Source organism: Mus pahari, chromosome 5 (assembly GCF_900095145.1).
Source record: "Mus pahari chromosome 5, PAHARI_EIJ_v1.1, whole genome shotgun sequence".
Taxonomy (NCBI): Eukaryota; Metazoa; Chordata; class Mammalia; order Rodentia; family Muridae; genus Mus; species Mus pahari.
Genome location: NC_034594.1, coordinates 92298899 through 92305337, shown reverse-complemented (window position 1 = coordinate 92305337; position 6439 = coordinate 92298899).

The following is a 6439-nucleotide window of genomic DNA, read 5'->3' as shown; positions in this document are numbered from 1 at the left end:
ACACACACACACACACACACACACACACACACACACACACACACACACACAAATGTATACAGAGCTATGTCCTGTGGCCTGCAGGAGTTGAGATTGACTTGACTTGGGTAATGTGAATGAGGAAGTGACAAACAATCATTTTTAACACCAAGGGTACAGGTATTCACTGCTGCAGTTTTTAACATGGGTGCTAGGAGATCAAGTTTAGATCCTTACTCTTCTAAGGCAAGCACTCTATTGGCCAAGCTTGATTCCCAGCCCCGATGCAGCTATTTACTTTGAAACTTCCTTAATTCATAAAAACATCTCAAAATTAATGAACAGATGAGGATGCATGTGGTTAGGATGAGAGAGTATATAGCTAGAAAATAACATTTCTCATTCTATTCACCTCCCTATTGGGAAAGAACAGTTTCCTGAGATCAAGATATATATATATATATATATATATATATATATATATATATATATATATATATATATGTTCAGGCAAATAAAGCTTCTTGATGGGCATTAACTGGGCAGTATCCCAAATCCATTTTTTTATAATGGAAAAGAACAGGTGTGCTTATTGGCTGAGTGATATCTTTGAAAATGTAAGTCTCCATTTCAAGATACAAGAAAGAATACATTACATAAACTCATTACTCAGAAGCAATTTTCTTGTACATGTTTTTACCTATAAACCAGTCTCATGGAGAGCTGAGACAGAAGATTTAAAACTCTGAGTATGTCTTGAGCCTCATAGGATATTCCAGACTGTCCCAATGTATACAGCAAGACTGTTTCTCAATGAGAACAACTGGAGTATGCTTTTTTAAAAAAAAACTGGTTAATTAACTTACAAAATATAAACCAAAGAAATCTTTGGGGTTGGGTGACAGTACAGTTGGGAAAATGCTTACCTTCCAAGCGTGTGGACCTGCGTTCAACTCTCTATAGTCCATGCTAAACTGCAAAGGTATGTTGGGGTGATGCACACTTTTAATCCCAATGATGGGCAGGCAGAGGCTGATTCCTGAGACTCACTAGATATCTATCTTAGTCTAATCTGTGAATTCCAGCACAGTGACAGGATCTGTACAAACAATAGCAAACAAAACACCAACAAAAGCACAAGGTGGGCAATATCAGAGGATGTCCTCTGGCCTCTATTTATACAAATGTGCACACACACATATGCCTAGGAACAATCCTACACACACATGCACACACAAATATAGCTTTAATTATTAGATCTAACATGTTGTAGACTTGAGAATGAGAGTTAAAAATAAGAAAATACACATTTATTTAGTAACTGTAAAAACACAGTTCTGTATACAAAATAAATGTTTAATTATGTATTAAATTACTTTTACATATGAAAATTATGAATTGTCAATTAGCCAAAATTTCATTGCTTATATGAATTATCCATTTCATTCATATGTTCATCTAACATGTAAGTAGTGATAACACATGTTTTGAACTATTTATTTCACCATTCTATTCCTTCTTAATAGCATGTACAACAATAAATGGTATGCCTTTAAATTCATGATTATTTTCATTAGATAGTAATAAGTAAATTAAAGGTAGTAAAATAAATGTCATATGCATGTTGCTTTATTTCAGAATCAAATTTTATATGAAAAATATTTTCAATATGTACTTATAAACATATTTCAAAATATGATACATGATAAAATATAATTTTACAAAACATATGTGCATAATCATATTTAATTTCAATTCATGAATGGCATATAAAGATATATGTATCAATATCAGACAATACTTAGGAATTTTGCCTTTAGTCTGTAGGTTCAGAATTAACCATGATCTAATGACTATCAGTTCAAGGTCTCCAAAAGATACACTTTTACTACTATAATAAGCCTTACTCAGCACTAGGTATGGGCAGATATTTACCCTTTAAGCTATTAAAATCTATTTCCCCATTAATAACCCCAAATTATAATTTGTCATGTTCCATCTGGGCTGCTCTTTACTTCAATTGGCCAGCCCTCACGACCATGCTTTTATAACTCACCTAACCCATGATGTCTTCCTTCTCCCCTCCTTTTCCCCTTCCTCATTGTTCTCCTCTGACCCCAAGCCCCACTTATCTCAGTTCTTCCCAGCTACAGGCTTTAGGCATCTGTATTCACCAATCAGGTATAACTTAAGGGACAAGGTTCAGTAGGGTTGCTTAGGTCTGTTTGCAGAATCTCTTGTCCTTGAGGGAAACTGGGCTTTGGGGCCTGTATTTACTATTACAATACATAGGAACCTATGGAACCTCGACACCCTCCATCCATCTCTAAGGCAGTAAGGACTGGGTAAATTATTCTCAGCTTAACTCTCTGATACCTCTTTTGCATATCTTTTCTGTTCTCCATAGCTCCCGGATTTCACTGGACTACAAAAATGATACATATAGACTTTCCTATCCAATCAGTTGATCTGGGTCAATTGATCAATGGGTCCCTTTAGAGAGGAATTTTTCTAATCTAACGTGAAATATCACAGTCATGGCATCAGACAGTAAACACTTTATGGGTTCCTAATTCTGTGTAAATATACAAGTGATTAAATGGGGATAAAATAATATTCAATCTGAAGCGTTTTATTATATTTTGTCATTTGTATTTCTGCTGTTAAAAATATCCAAGAAGTTCAACTTTCTAAGGAGGGCCAGTGGTCCTCTCCCTCTTCCACGGTGGAATGTTGATGGGCTCAACTGTGTACATATCTCATGTAGATGATCATAGGCATTGTGAATTCATGAGGGCAATGGCTATGTGAAGCCTATTTCACAGCACTATCATTGATTTCTCTGGATCTTACATTGTTTCCTTCCATTTATATATTTATTAATTCATTTTGTTTTTTTCATATAAATTAAGATGTTACACGTGTGTGTTAGAAAAAATATTTAAATATAGATTGTTTTCAGTTTATCAGATGAATATATTTCAATCTTGATAATTGCACATGACTTTATCTTTAACAAATGATTACACAAACACATTATTGACATTTTAAATTGAATATAATGCATGTTTTCTGACTAGTTTCTAGTTTTCTTCCTTCAGATCCAACATACTTAGCTAGATTTGCTTGTTGACAGTACACTAATGATTTGTCAGGAATTGATTTGCAGTGGGGTACAACAAAGCAAATTTAATGACATCTGTGTTCAGAGCCCTACGTGTCTGTGTCTGTTTCTAAAGCCATAATGAGATGGTGTCTCCATGTTTAATGAAATGAGTCTAAGCCTGATAATGAGATGCTTGGTTGGAACTTTAATAAAATGGCTTGCAGGAGTGTGTAATTAGTCACTTAACTCAATGTATGTGATGAGGGGACATGACAAGGAATGTAATTAGAGTGGGGGTTGGGAGAGTGAAAAGCTATGTAGGACTGGAATGCAAAGCAATGTTCCAGGAAAGTGGTTGGCACTGTAGTGCTTTAAGTTCTGTACAGGAGAGAGTTGGACAAATAGTAGCATTTCCATGGGGACAGATAGGTGCTAAGGTCTCTCCATAGTGAGTAGCTCCACATAGAAACATTGGCATAATTTCTATGTGAGGCTTGGAACATGGGATGTAGGAGCATCCACTTGCTATTACTCTGGGGGCAGCCTCAAGGAAGTCACTCACATTCTTCATTTGTAGTCTCAGTACCTCAAGTCTATTTATATTAGAGTATCACTGGAAGTACTAAAATGTCTGTTTAGGCAAAAATTTTAAAGTGTTGCTCGACATGTACCTGGAGGCCTCATAAAAGTGTCAGGTTTTTCTGACGATATTTCAATTACAGAAGACCAGTGCTGACTGTATGAAAACTCTCTAAAGAGTGTTGTACTGCATTTACATCTTCAGGGAAGGGCAAGGCATCATTGGACACTCCCTCTTCCATGATGGGATATTGATGGGCTCAGTTGTGTACAAGTCTCAGGTACAAATCTCATGCAGATGATCATAGGTGTTGTGAATTCATGAGGGCAATGACTATGTGAAGCCAGTGTTTTACAGAACTACCACTCCTTCCTCTGGCTATTACATTCTTACTAGCGCTTTCTATATTTATTAATTAATTTTTTCATTTAAATTAAGACATTACATATGTGCATTTAAAAAATACTTAAATATGGAGATTTTGGTCAGTTTATCATATGAATGTTCTCCAGTCTGTAGCTGCACATTTTATTATTGATTTTTCAAACTGAATAGAATACATGTTTTCTGACTACTTTCGAGTTTTCTTCTTTCTTATTCAACATACTGAACCAGACCAGCTTCTTGAGGTTACACTAATGGTTCGTCAGGAACTGATACACAGAGTGCTACAATTTTAGACCAGTGTTAAGCCCAAAGGTTAATGTTAGGTATCTTCCTTGATCATTACCTACCTTTTTTGTTGATTTTCTTTAAAAAAAAAAACATGAGAATTTCATACATTAGTATTGTATTTATATCATCCCCCTTTCTCTTCCCCTCCAGTTCCTCCCATGTTCCTCAACTCCCTCAAATTGATGACCCTTTCTAGAAATAGTTATACACATGTATATGTATCTCTCTCTCCCTTTCCCCCCTCTCTTTTTCTCTCCCTGTTAAGTGTTTTTCATCTTGTTTTTATGTATATGTGTTTAGGACTGTCCTTTTGGGATTGGATAACATACAAGGAGGCTCCTTCCTGAAGGAGACTGACTGTCATTATTTGCGTATAGCTATCTACCTAGGGGTGGGACCTTGTGAGATCTCCTCCACCTACTTTGGCATGTCAACCAGTGTCACTGTTTAGAATTTGTTTAGCCAAATACAGCACCTAGGTTCTCTGTAATGACTACAAGGCACTATAGTCTCCAGACTTACAATATTTATGACCTCCTTTCTATAACGTTCCCTGAGCCTTAGTTGTAAGGGTTGTGTTATATGTCTATCAGGTAGCACTGGTCACCCCCTATTAGCAGTTCTCAGAATTTTGACCAGTTGCAGATTTCTGTAGTGGTTTCCATCTGCTGTTAGAAGAAGCTTATTTGATGGTAGAAGACAGCTACACTTATCTCTGGATATGGGTAAGTGTTGAGAATGTAGTTAGAATTTTTACTGGTTTAGGAGAGTAGCAGTAGTAGGTTCTTCTCTAGGGTCCATGGCCATACCAACCTAGTTGGCTAGCTTCAGAGTGCCAGGCAAGAATTCCTTTCTGTTGGGTAGATCTTAAGTTCAATTAGACAGCTATTGGCTGCTCTCAAGAAGTAAGTGCTGTCAGACAGTGCTTGCATGCGAAGTATTTTAATTCCTGAATTCTCATCCAGTTCTTGCACTGAAATCTTAATGATGTCTTCTTTGGTTGATAGATGATTTTTCTTAGTGTTTGTATACTTCTCTCATTATTTTATCTGCCATTCACTTCTCACCAAATATCATAATAAATTACAAAGCTATAGGAATAAAATCATGTCTGAGACAACAAAATGCTTTTCAAAGTTGAACCACATTTTGTATGATTTCCATAGTTCATATACATAAAATATTTTGCCTTTTCCAAGTTGTGTTTCAAATTTCTTTCTTCCTTTTTGTCACATAGGTACACAGGTTTGTGTGTGTGTGTGTGTGTGTGTGTGTGTGTGTGTTTGTGGACGTTGTACATCGTGGTGCGCACTAGGCTCCGCACCACGATGTACAACGTCCACAAGCAGTTAGCTGCATACTGTGAAAACACCTGGGCTGAGGGATGCCCTGGGTGTAAGATGCCTGGGCTGTGGGATGCCTGAGATGTAAGATGCCTGGGCTTTCTCAATCTGGTCTCTGACACATATACATAAAATATTTTGCCTTTTCCAAGTTGTGTTTCAAATTTCTTTCTTCCTTTTTGTCACATAGGTACACAGGTTTGTGTGTGTGTGTGTGTGTGTGTGTGTGTGTGTGTGTGTGTGTGTGTGTAGAGGTCAGAGATAAACTTCAGGTTTCTTTCTCAATCTTTTTTTTCACTTTCTTTTTTTGGTATTTCAAGACCAAGTTTCTTTGTGTAGCTCTGGGTATAGACCAAACTAGCTTTCAACTCACGGAGATCCCCCTGCCACTTCCTCCAGACTGCTGGGGTTGAAAGCATGCAACCTCCCCCAGATGTACTTATTTATTTTTTGAGGCAAGGTCACTCACTGAATGTGGAAATCCCTAATCATGTAGGCCTCTGGCCAGTGGCTTCCCATGATTCTTTTGTGTCTACCTCCCCATCACTGAGATTACAGATGGAGACTGCCATGCCTGCCTAGTTTATGTTTTATATGAGCACTGGGAAATCTGAACTTAGGTTCTCCAACTTGTGAGATAAACATTCTACTAATAAATCATTCATAGCTCCAGTCCAATATTTCTTTCTTTCTTTCTTTCTTTCTTTCTTTCTTTCTTTCTTTCTTTCTTTCTTTCTTTCTTTCTTTCTTTCTTTC